The following is a 17803-nucleotide window of genomic DNA, read 5'->3' on the forward strand; positions in this document are numbered from 1 at the left end:
CCCCGCCCCCTCCGGTCTCTGCTCGTTCCCGGTACTTTTGTAAGGTCGGGTCAGTCTTAGACTCTGCCTCGAAAGCATCTGGGGTGTCCCAGGGTATGGGGCCTAACCTGTCAGGCAAGGTCGGGGTAGGTCTTACCTGTGTCTCCCGCACTGGTGAGAGCTCTCGCTCCGTCCGGGCTTGGGCCCGTGTAGTCACTGGGTCCGCCTCGTTGTTGCATACTGGAGCATAGGCAGAAGTCATGGGGCCCAAATCGTTGCCCAGTAGTACTTCGGCAGGTAAATTATCCATTAGGCCCACGTTCACAGCCCCCTTTCCCGCTCCCCAATCAAGATGCACTTTAGCTGTTGGAATTTTGTACACATCCCCCCCCCGCCACTCTAACGGCCACAGTCTGTCCGGATCGCTTGTGCTCTGGCACCAAATGACTCTGTAACAGCGTGATAGTAGCCCCTGTGTCTCGCAATCCCTCGGTAGATCGCCCCTCGAGCCATACCCTCTGCCGATGGTGCTGGCGGTTATCTGAGGCAGCATATACAGGGTCTGCCTCGTGAAGCGGCCCCACATATCCCTCCATAGGGGCCTCTTGGTTAACACAGAGGGCCCGGGCCGGACGATAGGACCCAGAGGGGTAATTGTAATTCCTGGGTGTCTGGTGCGTATTAAGGGGGCAGCTAGCCATGAAATGCCCTGGTTGCTTGCATTGGTGGCAAGTCGGTCTGGGACGCTCAGAGCTGTTATTGGGTGGTCCTGAGTGTCGGACAGGCCCTGTGGGCACCGGGGCTCGGAATTCAGCACGAGGGGGTGCACGGTAAACCTCTCTGGGTTCGACCCGTGCTGGAGCTCGGTAGTTCATGGGTTCGTGAAGACGGGAGTCATAATGTTCATCGGCCAATTTGGCTGCTTCTTCTAAGGTAGAGCCATTCCTTCCCTTGCTGTTCCATGCCATTATAAAAATGTTCTAAGAGAAACAATTGTAAAATTTCCTCCCCAGTCACCGCTTTACTTCCGCTCAGCCAGTGATTTGCCGCTCTCCGCATTCGGTGCGCCCATTCCATATGGGTATCGTTAGGCTTCTTTTCCGTGCCCCGAAACTGTCGGCGATACGTGTCCGGAGTTACAGCGTACCGTCGCAACAGTGTCTCCTTAACTAGCTCATACTGTGTCACTTCCTCAGCACCCAGAGTACGAAAGGCTTCCAGGGCTCGCCCGGATAGTTTCCCAGACAATATCGTGGGCCACTCTCTGTTGGGAATCTGGTGCAGGGCACATTGCCTTTCGAAGTCCACCAAATATTCATCAATCCCTGTCTCGCTCTCTAGGAAGGGTCGAAATGCCGCATAGGGTATCTTGGGCCTCCCAGCATTTTCGACAGGGATGATTACCTGCGGGGCTTCAGCATTGCGGTGTGCGTTCGCTAGGTTGAGTTCGTGGGCTCGAGTCTCTCGTATATCCTCGTCCGCCTCCGCCATCAACTGCTGTACCAATTCCATGGAGGGGTTCGGCCCGTATAATGAGAGCCTTTCCCGAACAATCCTGGTTTTTTCGTCACTAATCGTGGTCGGTGTTTCCGCCATTGTGAAGCTCTGATCCAGTTCGGTCAATTCTGCGATCAGCTCTCTCCTCGGCCGGTTGCTGGCGTACCCCCCTCTGCTTTAAAGTAAATCTTTTAGGGTTGTACGCTTCAATTTTTCGTAAGCGCTCTCCATCCGTTCTGTACCTCTCCTAGGAAATCCAGGAAAATCCCGCCGCTGCCGCCAAAATGTTACGGTTACCCTTAGTCTCGCTGAGAGATGGACCGCTTAGTAGCCTGGATCCCTATTGCTAAAGAGGGGAGAAACTGCTTTCCATAGTATTCTATATGAGTCTCGCAAATATAGAATAATCTCCCTTAGCTGCAGTACAGCTAGGATTCCCTTCTGCCCACAAAAACGAGTCAACGCTGCGATTGAGGGTCAAACAAGAACTCAGGACTGGGATGCCCAGCCTGCTTTTTATTAAGGTTACATGCACACAGGGCAGTCCCAGGGGGAGAGGGGGGGAAGCACAAAATCCCCCATCACACATTTAGATAGAGAGCACTGTCCTTTGACAGGCCACAATAGGATTACAGTACTTAAGATAACAAGTTTACAAGTTCATCTTATCAATTAGCAGTCTGGCTCCAGAGGTGATTAGACAATAGTTTCTAAAAGCTGAAAAAAAAAGAGTTAACTCTTTATGAAATGATACTTGTTACGGTTTTCTTGGAGCCCTTCTTAGGCGCTGGCTTGCTGGTTCAGGCATTGCTGCTGGGAAATAAGCTCTTCACAACAAAATAACTAATGCTTCTGTAACATAGTAGAAGAGTTGTTTCAGTTTTAAGAGGTTGGATTGGGTGCATTTTAATTCGAGTAGACAGATATGTTTCCTAAGTTTTGTGATTTGTTCTGTAGTGGAGGACCGGTTGCAGAGTTCTAGGCAGTGTAGCTCAATGTGAGACTGGGACAGGGGCAGACCAGACTGCTTTTACAAGTGGGCTTGCCTCCTAATAATGAGGCCCCTAAGAGTGGCCTTAGCAGCTCCCCAAAGTGTGTCATCACAAACTAGCTTGTTATAATTTATTTTAGAATAGAATCTAATATCTTTTCTAAGTTCCTCTCTAAAAGGGATGTCTAAGAGGACCTGATGGGGAAGGCGCCAGGAGAATTTAGAACCAGAATTTTTCATCAAATGAAGATCTGCTGTAATGAAGTCATGGTCTGACCATGGACACAAAGATATTTTAGTGCTTTTGACTAAATCTAACGTTTCCGCAGAGCAGAAAATATGATCTAGCCTAGTGTATGTCTTATGTGTATGGGAAAAGTGAGTGTAGTCCCTGTCTCTGGGGTGTAGGGATCTCCACATATCATAGTAGTTAGATTGGGTGATGACTTGCCTGAAGTTGGATGAAAATTGTGTTGAATAGGAAGACTGTTGTTTAAATTTACTGGCCTTTCTATCAATGATGGGGTCCCAAGTCATGTTGAAATCTCCTGCTAGTATAACTCTACCAATTTTCACTCTGTCTACTGCAAGAAGTGTTCATTTTAAATATTTGGGTTGGTGGGAGTTAGGAAGGTAGATAGATACCAGTGTGTAGGGAACATGATCTAATTTACAAACTAGAATTAAGAACCTGGTTTGGGGGTCTTTGATGACCTGAGTACACTGAAAGGCTATTCTCTTGTGGATTGTGGTGCCTCTAGCTTTTTTTGAAAATGAGGCATACTCTAACACAGTGTAGTCCTTAGAAATTGTATGATGGGGACTGTCAGAAGTCCAGTGGGTCCCTTGTAGAAAAACTACATCAGAGTTGTGGTATTTAAGGGACCTTGCCAGTAAGCTTCGTTTATGTGGGGAGTTTAAACCTCTAAAGTTGTGCGTCAGGAGCTTGCATGAAGTCATGTAAGCCAATAGTGAGGAGTTGGGATAAAAAAAGAGGGGTTATATGGGAGGCAAGGTGGGTTAGGGTAAAAATTAAGGTATGTAGGGAAGGGGAAGTGGTGGAAATAGTCCTCCGCAGTGGAACTCTAGTGTGGGCTTCTGTTGGGGGGAGAGAACAGCAATAAGAAGCAGAGGTCAGCCATGTTGACCCTGCTCCGCAGACATAACTATCTTTAACTTGTGCTAGAAAAAGTGCAATAAGAGAGATAAAAATAAACAGTGCAATCAGAAAACATAAATAGGGTAAGACTTGTGAAGTGCATATAAATATATAAACTGGCTTTAACTTTCAGGCATTCTCCATAATAGATAAGTCTAGCACTCTGAGGTGCAACGTCTCTATATAGGAAAGAAAAAGGGAGTAATGGAATTCAAGTTAGGCCTTGAGGCGGATTGGTTTTTGGCCATTTTGCTCTTTGTTCCTTGGTAGTCCATTCAGGAGCCGAGGCTCTCAATTTCGGGTGTATAGCTGGTTGTGGGGGAGACATGTCTGAGTGAAGACCCCAGGATGTGAGGAGAGCCAGTCCCTGATGAAGAGTAGGTATCACATGGGTTTGTTTATCTTTTGTGACCACCAGGTTTGTTGGGTGGCCCCAGCGGTATTTAATATTAGCTTTATGGAGAGCAGATGTGACCGGTTGTTAGGTTTTGCGATACTGCAAGGTGTGTATAGAGAGATCAGGTAGGAGTAGGATGTCACTGAACTTCTCTGACAGGGACGGTTTCCTGAACGCCGCCTGCATCAACCTGTCTTTGTAGATGTAGCTATGAAAGCAGACTATCACATCTCTTGGTTTTTCTATCGGTACCGATCTAGACCTCAAGGCTCTATGAGCTCTCTCCATAGTACCGACTAGGCCCTCCGGGGTACCTATGAGTTCAACATATAGTTCTCTTAGGAATGTTTGCAGGTCAGATGTCCCGACACTCTCAGGAATCCCTCTGAAGCGTATATTGTTCCGTCAGGATCTATCTTCGATGTCAGCCTTTTTAAACTCCAGTTGCGTTAATTGTTCTGCTAGATTTTCTGTGTAGGATAGTAGATTGGTCTGCTCGACCGCTATATCATCTTGTTTACGCTCAAGTGCGTCAACCCTCTTGCCTATCTCAGAGATATCCTTCTTTAATTCTGCAGAATTTCGTTGGATCTCTTGTGTGATAGAGCGTGTCTGGTTAGCAAGCATCTTCTGTAAGGTAGATTTCGTGATGAAATGATGTGAAGGAGCAGCTGAGTGAATACTTGACTGAGATTCTTCATCAAGTGATTCAGGGTCACTGAGCTCTGCATTTGGATCTATGGCAGATTCCTTTCCAGATTGAGTGAAATGATCCTATAGTGGTAGTATAGAAGTTGTTTAAAATAACTCTAAAATTACCCCTTAAAAAACAGATTGTCCTACCTTACATATTGTAACTACGGAGCAGGGATAGGTGACGCCCCGTCGAGGCCCCTAGGACATGGTAATTAGTTTAATGGCTAGATAAGAAATGTTCTAGTATCTGGAGGGGAAAGTTAGTTAGTTATATAAAGCTCTCTAGGGCCGGAGGGGGGAGGCAGAGAGTTTAAGGCTTAAATTTTGTCTGAGTTACAAGGCACTTAAATACCAGGCTAGGGCTCAAATAAAGGGGACTAATAAGGGTAGCCCAGAACCCGAGGGGACATCACCCAGACCCAAGTAGAACTGATGTGAAAGGGTTACTGTAGAACAATAACGGACCCCCTCTCAACTCAGGGAATAGGGGATACGACCCGAAGGAAGGGGAGAAGGAAGAGGGAAGTGACCAGCTCAGACAAGCAGAGCCGGCAAGGGGGAGTTTCAAGGGGGCCCCACAATTTTCAATGTATACAGAAAAAGAGACAATTCAGTAAAACACACGGTGCAGTTAAACCTTATGAAATATGATGTAACGGCAAGTAATGCAAGATTAAAGTCCTGTGGAAGTAAGGTCAGAGATTAAACAGTAGAATGACACTAAACTTTGGGGCACTACCCCAAATACAGTTAAGCAGCTGTTGGATTATGAAAACAACTCAGAGGAGTCCAGGGTAACTGACTTAGAAGCAATTAGGGAAAGTTCCTTGATGGCGTACTAATGCCACAAAAAATGTGTGTATGGCTTCTCTAAGGACCACTTCCAGAGTCTCCACGGAGAGGGGGACCAAATTTTTAAAGGCTTTAGGTTAACCCTAGTAAAGTAAGGGCAAGTCCAGGTTAGGGAGGGGCTTGAATCTGCGGGTCTCCTCACTATGGGGTATAGGCACTAGGTTCCCCACTGTAGGTGGTAGTTGAGTCGAGGGGAAGAGCAATGTTCCCAGTGGGGTCAATAAAATATGGGCCAAGGGGCAGGAAAGCTTTCCAGCAGAAACTGTAGGATGCAGCGATCTGTGCCCACTAAAAGGGTATAATAAGGAGGCTGATAAAGTAGTGGGATAAAGCTAGGTCAGGTATGGCCCCCAGTAAACCCCTCTGTGGTGCTGTATTAGCGATGGGTAAATATAAAGCCTTGGTGAAGGTCTATGTAAAGCAGTCTGGGGTGGCGTAACAAATATAGCAAGACACAGTTCTCACCTAGTTCATCCAAGTTACCGGTACCCCAGGGCCTGCAGCACTTGCGGTGGCTTTAGGGCTAAGGGGCCTCGCCGGGACACCACAGAAGAGAAGGCAGGATGCGGTCACACTGAAAGATCAACGGCAGTTTGTTTCCTGCCTTACCAAGACCTGCTTGATCGGTTCAGCACCTACAAGCCCCCTGGAAATGAAGCAGATAGCTGGGTTGTTTCCTCCTCTGTTGGCTTCATGGGCAATATTGGCAGTGTCACTCACTTTCCAGAGGCCACAAGATGGCTGCGGTTCGTGCCAAAAAGGGAACCCGGAATGTACTAGGGCCTCCACCTAGAAACTACGATCCTAAAGCTTCACAATCAACCCTCTCTAGCTCAATCAACCCTCTAAAGCTACACAATCAACCCTCAGGGGTTCCAATCTGTGTAGGGGATTCTCTCTAGCCCCAAAATTGATCCGGTCAGCAATTGGCCTTCCCAGGTGGGCCACGACTCTTCACACCTAAACTAAATACTCCAGCAGCTGTACTCGCATCTATCCATAGTAGCTTATGTCTTCTGCACCGGAGCGGATCCCCGACCCTCCGGAGCTTGGCGGGTGGCGTCCCCGCAATGTGTGCAGCTACAGCGCGGTTCTCAGGTGGTTGGTTGAGTGTATCACGGCTGAGAACTCTGAGCCCTCCGTCTGATCACAAATGGAGGTGAAGGAGGAAATGTGCAGGTTATGTCCTCACTAAAATTCTAAATTAGCACAATTAACTTAATTAGAGGGTAATTTAACCTCTTTTTGGCATTCTGAACCCCCGGAGCTCCGATGATGTGCTGCTGCTCAGCACGGCAGATAGCTCCGCCCCCCAATTTTACATTTTTTTATTTTTTGTAATTTTAGCTTTGGGAGTTGTATTTTTTTTAAATAGACTGCCTTCTGGGCAGGCTTATTGCCTAGTTAATAATTAACTAATATCATTACCAATGCAGATAAGGAAGGGGCGATAGTAGTCTTAGATAAACAAAACTACATCAGTGAAGCCTTGAAACAACTGCATAATAGCTCATATCATATACTAACATATAACCCCACTAGCAGATTTAAGGGTGAACATAGGGGGCGATTTTTCAAGCTGAGGCGGACAGGGTCGCACATACGTTCCCCTGTCCATCGCAGCTCGCCTCTGGCGGGCTGAATTCCCCTGGTGGGATTCAGCATTGCACACGAGCAATATTTTGTGCTCGCCCCCGTGCACAGCCAATCACGCGTGGGCAGGAGCTGTCAATCTCTTGGTCAGATTAGACCGCAGAGATTGAATTTCGCCACTTTAGAAAGATTAGGGAAGCAGCAGTCTGATGACCACTGTTTGTTAAATACGGCATGCAGCTTCTCTAGTGAGAACCTGCAGCCATAGTGGGTCGAAAGGCTTGCGAAGCCTTTGAAAAACCGACCCCTAAAAAGCCTTTTAGATAATGCAGTAATGGAAGGTTATATGGATAAATAAACAATAGAGTGTTGTTTGATAAAAGAGCCAAGAACCCCACTTATCAGTATAGTATCCAAAATACACAAATCTTTGTGCAGTCCACCAGGTTATCCCATAATTTCGGGAATTGAGTCACTGAATGAAACATTGAGAGATTGGCTAGACTCATATTTACAACCAATAGTGTCATCCCTTCCTGGATACTTAAAAATACCTCGTTTCTATGGTGGAAAATGGAGTAAAAATTGTAGCGAGAATAAATAGAACTTTAAAGGCCATGATACCCAAATGTTAAAACACTTGAAAGTGATGCAGCATAGCTGTAAAAAGCTGACTTAAAAATATCACCTGAACATCTCTATGTAAAAAGAAAGATGTTTTACTTCAAAAGTTCCTCAGTAGCCACATCCCATTGTAAAGGACTTCTAAGCAGCAAATCAGTATGTCTGTCCCGGGACAGCTAAGGGAGTGAGCTTTCGTGCACTCTCATGTTATTTCCCTATTCAGTTTAAGGAAGTTTACTATGAAATCTCATGAGAGTTAAGTGAAATCTTATGAGACCACAGTAAAAGAGTTCATGACCTGGCTGCAGTTCCTTTCTTCATTTTTTTTTACCTGCAGCTGAATTATAACTTTTTACACAGAACTTACTCTGGTGAGCTGAGGAAATTGTGAGGTAAAGTATCTTCCTTTTTTACATAGAGATGCTCAGGTGATATTTTCCTGTCAGCTTTTTACAGTTATACTGCATCAGTTTCAAGTGATTTAGCATTTGAGTATTATGTCCCTTTAAGTATTGATTTAAATCAAAGCTTACAAGACAGTCCAACAATGGAAAAAATAAATATCTATTATAAAAATTGGGAATTTATTTATAGGAAATAATTCTTTAAATGTGCTAAAAATCCATGTAAAACATGCAATTTTATAAAAGTGGGGAAAAAATGTAATCATCAATAACAGGTAAAAATTATGAGCTCAAATATAGACTAAACTGTTATATGGATCATTTAATTTATTTATTAACCTGCGGCCAATGCTCGATACAGTATGTAGGTAAAAGAAAAGGAAAGAATAAGAGAGCACCTTCTAGATATGAATAATTGTAATTGTCAGAAACCTGTAGCTAAACACGTCAAAGAACATGGAGGAGAAAATAACTTCTCATTTATGGCAATAGATCATGTGAGGTGCAAATAGATCAGAATTAGTCAAACATAAAGAAGCAAAATTGATTTTTACCTTACAAACATGTAAACCAAAAGGACTAAATACAGACTGGAACCTAGATCTATATACAGGATACACCCAATAATTTATGGATCATCTAAATAGTAGATGAGGGACAATAATAATAACAAATCAAAAATATAACATAACACAACAAAAAAAGAATAAAGAAAGATAAAATGAGTTCCATTCTCCGTCTAATATATGTGAAATCACATATAAATAATGAAATACTAAGTAATTAAATGTATAAAACATTATATTATAATATGTAGATATGGGGGATTACAAATAAGGAAAGAGAGGAATTTAGGATATAGACAGGGCTCAAAATTTCAAGTCCAAAACTATTAGCCAGGACAAAAAGTTACTCGCCACTTCTAATCCCAGCCACTACTTCACTTCCTCTGCATTTGTTAAGCCATTGTGAAACATATTGTAATATTATTTTTATTTTATACCATGGCAAATTAAATAATGCTAAATACAGTAATAAATTGACAAAAATAAGTTCATGGTAGTAAGAAACATACACTAGAGGTTCTGGGGAAAACAGCTGGATAGAAAAAGGAAGTTGTTGAACTGATAGAACTCCCTCCTCTCTTCAATCGCTCTTTTTACCCTCTCCATTCTATCTCAGGCCATATCTTCTCTTTACACTCTCTTTCTCCTCTCTCATGTCTCCTCACTCTTTTTTTTCTCCATTCTCTCTTAGCTCTACCTTCTTCTCTACTTCCACTTTTTATCCACAGTCTCTCTCTCTCTGCCCTGTTTACAGTAACAGTCTAAACACTAATGGGGTACCTATAGCCCTAGAGGAATAACATATCCTTGCACTTTCATGGCTATAAAATATCCCTTTAGATAATAGTTATAACACATAGCCCAAAATGTGTGTTTGTCAATGCTTTAATAGGAATGTTCATTCTGCAAATACAATATGTCAACTTTGCTACTTACAACATGCCCCCAGACTTTAGACTCAACATTCACTCCCCACCGTTAAATTTCCACTCGTCAATGGCTAGTGGGATAGTGGAAATTTTGAGCCCTGATATAGATATACAGTATATTTGCTAGTAGTATTATGACAATATTTATTAGTATGACCACAATGTGATAAATACATGTTTCATTGTTCTTCTCCCCTTTGTGGATACTATTTCTAATACACTAGGGGCTAGATTACAAATGAAGCGTTAAATTATTATGTTCCCACAAACGGGCAAATTTGATAATTTGATAATTAACCAGCCATTATAAGTGGCTGGTTATTGCTACCACAAGCTCGCTGTAGCAATTTGTGCTACAGCAATACTATTTCTAATACACTAGGGGCTAGATTACAAGTGGAGCATTAAATTATTACGTTCCCACAAACGGGCAAATTTGCCCGTTTGCAGGAGAGAGATAATCAACCAGCCATTATAAGTGGCTGGTTATTGCTACCGCAAGCTCGCTGTAGCAATTAGTTCTTATAAAATTAACCAGAGATCAGGTTAATTTTATAAATCTGCCCCAAATGCCCCCAAAACAGTGTAGTTTATAAAAAAGTAAAGATGGCAGGATTTGGGGGTTAAAGTTAGTGGGAGTGGGGTGTTATAAAAACTGTGTGTTCTCAGTAAATATGTATGTATATGCTTATATACATATATATTTATGTGTTAATATGTGTACAGTGTACATACACATATTAACACATAAATATATATGTATATCATCATATAGATATTTGATTTCTGCCATTGCTGCGTGAGTTACCCCTTTTGCTGGCGCTGAAGTTCTGATGCCGTCTGTGAGGGCATCAGGAGGCTATAATAGGAGCTTATGGGAGCACGCTCTTGTGAGCGCAATGTTTCCTTGCTCACATTGCGGCTAACTTGTAATACCAGTGCACATTATTGTGCGCTGGTATATCAAAGTGGAGTATTAATATCACTTTTATGAAAGCAATATATACCGCTCCACTTGTAATCTAGCCCTAGAGGATGTAAGATTATTAGCATATACCTGCTCCATAGATGAATAAGAAAACCTAGTAGTAAAATTGTAGTTCTGTAAGTAGAAGTTGTATGTCATAGATAATATTATTGTTTTTAATAGGATATGAATCACAATATGTGCAAATTGCTCCCATTAAGTATTCACCCCATGTCTAGTAAGGATGAGTAGTTGAATTCAACACTTATCATTTAAATACTAAGTATAGGAATTTTATCACTTTTATAGATATTCATCACTAAACCAATTTAATCCAATACATTAATTCAATATATCCACATATTAGTATATTGACAAGTCACATATTATCTATAAGCTTATTCACGTTTTTATTGTTTATTAAATCACTTGTAAAACATTATCACAATACATATTTATTTAACTATAAATTATAAAACATGTTCTTGCTTGCAATACTGTGTAGAATTCAACTAAAAATCCACCTTAAGTAAATAAATGATGGGAGCTGTGGGTGAAATGAAGCGCAAAATTTGAGATATCTGATTGGTGCATTCAAAATGTAATTGGAGACATGTGATTGGCAAATGTATTCTTTTAAACACCATATTTTGTATCATTGTCACTCTCTGATAAAGTGCCTTCAGGCGTGAAACGCGTAAGAGGTTTATGCTGCTGTCACTAACATTAAAGAAGTCCAGTACTTTATTTCTTTGCTAGTCCTCCTAGGTAATGACCAAAAATGAACATGCTAAATTAGATATGTTAAATTGTTTGCAATATATATGATGGAATCCCCTCTTAAACTCTCTCTAGACTATTTCAAATTTAGTTTAGGGAATAGGGGAGGTATATTTAAAGATCTTGAAAGCCCAAAACTAGGATAGAGAAAGATTATACATTTTCAAAGTTAATTGTGAATCAGTGTGGTGAAAAATAGAGAGAAAAAAAACAATACCTGGGAAAAATATGAGTCTATTTTTATCTCGCAATAGAGCAGTTTGTCGGCTATTTCATTTTTCAAAAATGCTCACCCACACTGTTGATAACTGAGAGATGAGCTAACAAATAATGACAAATAAGGAAACTGATTGAGTTGGCATATATATTGCCTATGCTGAAATTCAGAGAAGATAGTACATGAAACAAACAGATGTGAGTCAACTGTGAATGTCTGATACTGTAATTTAGGTTTCTTTGAATACTGATACATTAGAACATTTGTGGTTGAGAAGTGCCAAAATATATCCTCCTACCTACTTTGTGAATAATTTTTCCTTTGCAGTAACTGTCAAGTATGTTTCAAGCAGATTAAATTAAACCTGGGATTGGAAATTATGAAAACAGAGATAACTTTTCATGCTAAAAGAAATTCAGTCAGGGTTGGTTCAATATATTGAAAGCGGAGTACTATCTAATGGCACCACAAACCTACATTTCAATGGTGGAAGGTCGAACTGCTGGTAATGGTAGGGTAGGGGTAATTTTCATTTAATTATTCCTGCTTTTTTTATTTAAATTCACTATATCTCTATTTTAGCTCTCTTTTTCCTTAAACATGCTAAAAAAGGTCTTGCAAATTCAAAGCTGCTGACACCTTTGATATTTGAAGATGCTAATATAATTAGGGGTGCTTAGTGATCCCCCTAAAACCACCACACATTTCAAAAGCATATGTCCAATATTTGTGATCACATTAAAAGGATAGAAAGGTCAAAACTGAAATGAAAAGCTGGGGGTGGTGTATATTGCATCATGGAAGACGTAATTTGTCATACATGCCACCGCTGACTCTCTGAGGAAATATTGGGCCTGATCCGATAAAAATCGTCGCCTGCAAAATCCGGCAATGCCAAATTTTGCGCGGGTTTGGTATCCTATATACGGTGTAACTTAGAACTTACGCTCGTATATTTCTGCCTTCGCCCGTAGTTATTTGGCCCATAGACTGACATACAAAACACGTGCAGTTTGGTATCCAATATACAGCGTAAGGACTTACGCACGCAGATTTCAGAAAATCTACTCCATTCTCATCTCGCTACAAATTGCAGGCGCAGGAGCCCTTGCACTGACTTAAAAACCAACGTAACTCCCTGGAAGCCTTAACAAACACATACATTTCAGCAGCATCTTAAGGTTAAAGGGACAGTATACTATGAAATTGTTTTTTAAGGTTTATTTGTGTATTTGAAATAATTTCAAGCCACAACATAATCAAATGGATTGAGCTTGTAGGTACTTTATCACATTGTGGACATATACTTGCTTATTTACTTTAAATTGGATTACCTTCATCTCTTTAGAACCCACTGGAGTGTAATTTATTCTAATGCTAACACAGCTTGGCACTGATGCCAAAATATATAAAGGGACAGTCAAGTCCAAAGAAAACCTTCTTCTTTTAAATAGGGCATGTTATTTCTAACTACTTTCAGATTTAATTTGAACACTTGCTTTGTTCTCTTGGTATTCTTAGTTGAAAGCAAAACCTAGGATGGCTCATATGATCATTTCTAACACCTTCTTGAAGGCTGACTCTTTGCAATTGTGTTAAACCAATCACACACACCACAACCTCTCACCTGCAGACTTAAAACACCTGATAATGCCCACCCTATCAGTAACATCACTACTATATATACCAATGTGTCAATTTATATTGGATGTGAGATACATTGATTTACATCTTAGAAGTGAATATCACAATATGTACCCTTCAGAAACAACTATTGTGGATGTGAGTTATAGTACAAGAATATGTCAGAAACAGGATAATATTACCTTTTTGGGCCATTTCCACACAGGCCTTATTATATGTTTTAACAATATTAGTGTACTAAAACACACCTCACATGGATGTGGATGACAATTATATGGTAAATAACAGAGGACAAGATTTATGCTGAAATATAACAATATATTTTTTTTTTAGGCTTCTTAGATGAGGGGGCTGAGGTGCCTGGAGTGGCTCTCCTGGTTCTCCTGGGTTGTGTGGATTCAGATGATTCAGCTGGAGTGCTGGCCACAGATGAGAGGCTGGAGGCAGTGTCCTGCTGGTGTGTGAAAAGCTCCACCAACACACCCAACAGTTGGTTTTGTTCCCGCCATCTGCATCTGCATATCCGAAATAACTCTCATCATCTGAGACTGGTTTTGGACTATACCATTTAAAGATTATGCCATGTCCCGTTGCAGCTCAATGGAATGCTGGAGTAAAGTCTGTTGGCTCCTGTGAAACCTGCGTTGGTCTCTCTGTATACTCTCGCAGCTTGCTATGAGCCTCCTCTGGAGGGAAATGTATTTGTCGCCCATGGGAGAATACAGAGGATCTACAGGCTGTTGACCAGCAGGGATTCTAGGCGCAGGTTCACCTCTAGCTGCTGTTGCATCTGGAACATCCTCAGCTTCTGCTGCATCTGGAACAGCTACAGCTGGTGCTGCATGAGGAACTACTACAGCTGGTGCTGCATGAGGAACTACTACAGCTGGTGCTGCATCTGGAACTACTACAGCTGGTGCTGCATGAGGAACTACTACAGCTGGTGCTGCATGAGGAACTACTACAGCTGGTGCTGCATGAGGAACTACTACAGCTGGTGCTGCATCAGGGACAAATACAGCTATATGCTCCTCTTCAGATGCTGGAGCTCTTCCAAGGGAAGCGGATGGTGGAGCTCTCCGGGTGGACTGGTAGTCCCATTGCCGACTGGTGTGCGACCACTCAGCCTATCCAGTTGGCATGTCCTGTGCGTAAAAGCCCTGACTGGCCTGATATTGGGGGGTGGGGGCTAAAGACATGTACCCTTTGGGGCTTACTTGGCTCCCCCTCAAAGCCAAAAGAACAATCCTCCGGCCCGGGATCCTGCCAGGGCTCGTCTGCCAATGTTGGTGGCATGACGTCTGGGTCCTCACCAGAGGCAGTCCAACCCAGCTCATGCCTGGGAGCATACTATCCTTGTTGATGGATTCTTTGGACTGGTGGTTGCGGTGGAGGCATTCTTTGGACTGGTGGTTGCGGTGGAGGCATTCTTTGGACTGGTGGTTGCGGTGGATGCATGCCCATTTGCACCCTGGTGACAGGAGGTTCTGTGGAGGAGTCAAATGATGAGAGGTATTAGTACAATCATATATATATATATATCCATGTGTGCATACAATGTAAATTGATACATGCTAGGGCCTATACTCATTCTCATGTCAAACTCTATAACATGCATGTGCACATTGTGATTTGTGATATGAGGGATTTTAATATGCAAAGTATACATGTATGTGTTTCATACAATAGTTATGTGTACATGTCAGTGATGGAGAAAATGTGTTCTTTAAGTGACACTATGGTCACACAATTTCCTTTAGCCTGATGTAGGCACATAACGTGCTTTCTTGAGCTAAAAGTATTGTGATGGCTATAGTGTCCATTTACTGAAAACTCTACATGTGGCTTGTGGCCTGTGTTACTCTGAGACATGTTAGTATTTCACTATTCCACCTCATATCATGAATTTTAATGTGTTAAGTAGCATTAAATGGACATTAAACCCATTTTTATTCTTTCATGATTCAGCTAGAGCATGCAATTTTAAACAACTTTCTAATTTACTTCCATTACCTAATTTGCTTCATTCTCTTGATATTCTTTGCTGAAAAGCATATCTAGATAGGCTCAGAAGCTGCTGATTGGTGGCTGCACATCAATGCCTCATGTGATTGGCTCACCCATGTGCATTGATATTTAATAAACAAAGAATATCAGAATAATGAAGCAAATTAGATAATAGAAGTAAATTGGGATGTTGTTTAACCCCTTAACGACCGAGGACGTACAGGGTACGTCCTCAAAAAAAAGGCAGTTAACGCCTGAGGACGTACCCTGTACGTCCTTGGTGTGGAAAGCAGCTGGAAGCGATCCTGCTCGCTTCCAGCTGCTTACCGGTTATTGCAGTGATGCCTCGATATCGAGGCATCCTGCAATAACCATTTTTAGCCATCCGATGCAGAGAAAGCCACTCTGTGGCCCTCTCTGCACCGGACATTAACGTCTAAGTTCGTTGGTGGGTGGGAGCCGGTGTGGGAGGTGGGTGGCGGCCATCGATGGCCCTTGTGATGCGGAGGGGGGCGGGATTGTGGACGGGGATGGCCGGGGGCTCGCACAGGCATGTGTACGGGGAGGCGGGGGCGGGCGCGTGCACGGGGAGGGAGCGGGTGGGAACCGCTACACTACAGAAATATTTTAGTTAGAAGTGGGGAAAAAGGGGGGATTATATTTAATTTAGAAAGATCGGTTTGGCTGGTGGGGTGTTGGTATGTGGGGGGGGAAGCTACACTACAGAAAAAAATGAAATCAAAATAATAAAACAATTTTTTTTTTGCAAACTGGGTACTGACAGACAGCTGCCAGTACCCAAGATGGCCCCCAATAAGGCAGAGGGGGAGGGTTAGAGAGCTGTTTTGGGGGGGATCCGGGAGGTTGGGGGCTAAGGGGGAATCCTACATAGCAGCATATGTAAATATGCTAAAAAAAATTCAAAAATATTCAAAGATACCTTTTATTTTAGTACTGGCAGACTAAGCCATACATGTCTGCTATTTCTAAAGAAAGGGGATCCCAGAGAAGCATTTACAACCATTTGTGCCATAATTGCACAAGCTGTTTGTAAATAATTTTAGTGAGAAACCTAAAATTGTGAGAAAAAAAAATTTTTGGATCGCATTTGGCAGTGAAATGGTGGCATGAAATATACCAAAATGGGCCTAGATCAATACTTGGGGTTGTCTACTACACTACACTACAGCTAAAATTAACCCTAGAAGCTCCCTACATACTCCCTAATTAACCCATTCACTGCTGGGCATAATACACGTGTGGTACGCAGTGGCATTTAGCAGCCTTCTAATTACCAAAAAGCAACGCCAAACCCATACATTTCTGCTATTTCTAAAGAAAGGGGATCCCAGAGAAGCATTTACAACCATTTATGCCATAATTGCATAAGTTGTTTGTAAATAATTTCAGTGAGAAACCTAAAGTTTGTGAAAAAAATTGTGAAAAACAATTTTTTTTATTTGATCGCATTTGGCGGTGAAATGGTGGCATGAAATATGCCCAAATGAGTCTAGATCAATACTTTGGGATGTCTTCTAAAAAAAAATATATACATGTCAATGGATATTCAGGGATTCCTGAAAGATATCAGTGTTCCAATGTAACTAGCGCTAATTTTGAAAAAAAGTGGTTTGGAAATAGCAAAGTGCTACTTGTATTTATTGCCCTATAACTTGCAAAAAAGCAAAGAACATGTAAACATTGGGTATTTCTAAACTCAGGACAAAATTTAGAAACTATTTAGCATGGGTGTTTTTTGGTGGTTGTAGATGTGTAACATATTTTGTGCGTCAAAGTTAGAAAAAGTTTTTTTTTTTCCATTTTTTCATCATATTTTGTATTTTTTTTTTATAGCAAATTATAAGATATGATGAAAATAATGGTAGATTTTGAATGTCCATTTAATGGCGAGAAAAACGGTATATAATATGTGTGGGTACAGTAAATGAGTAAGAGGAAAATTACAGCTAAACACAAACACCACAAAAATATAAATAAAAACCTTGTAGTGCTGTGGTCATAAAGGGGTTAAAACTGTATTCTCTATCTGAATAATGAAATAAAAAGATTTGGTTTAAAGTCCCTTTAATGTGAAATATAATTGTAGATGTTTTTGTTAGTAGGCCAAATACCATGCTCCTCATTGTGTACATGAATGTGTGACATTAAAGGATGTTATATCTCAAATACATATAATACTGGTGTGTGGGATGTTACTCACCAGCATGCTGTGCTGATGTTGCAGCCCCTGAGTCACGAGCCCCTGGAAGTCCACGGACTGCTGTGACGCTCAGGGACCTGCGTATTATCTCTTGCCATTCATTGTATTCAGCCTCCTGTGGAGGACCACCGCCTGTTCCCCTCTGGTACATGGCTTCTTGGCCCATTTTCTCCTTCCCCCGCCTCTTGCAGTCGTTCCATCTTTTCTTTAGCCCATCGACATTCCTCCTCTGCTGGGCCACGCTGTTGACTGCCTCCTCGACCAACAGCCATGCATCCCT

This window comes from Bombina bombina, chromosome 1, assembly GCF_027579735.1.
Source record: "Bombina bombina isolate aBomBom1 chromosome 1, aBomBom1.pri, whole genome shotgun sequence".
NCBI classification, from domain to species: Eukaryota; Metazoa; Chordata; class Amphibia; order Anura; family Bombinatoridae; genus Bombina; species Bombina bombina.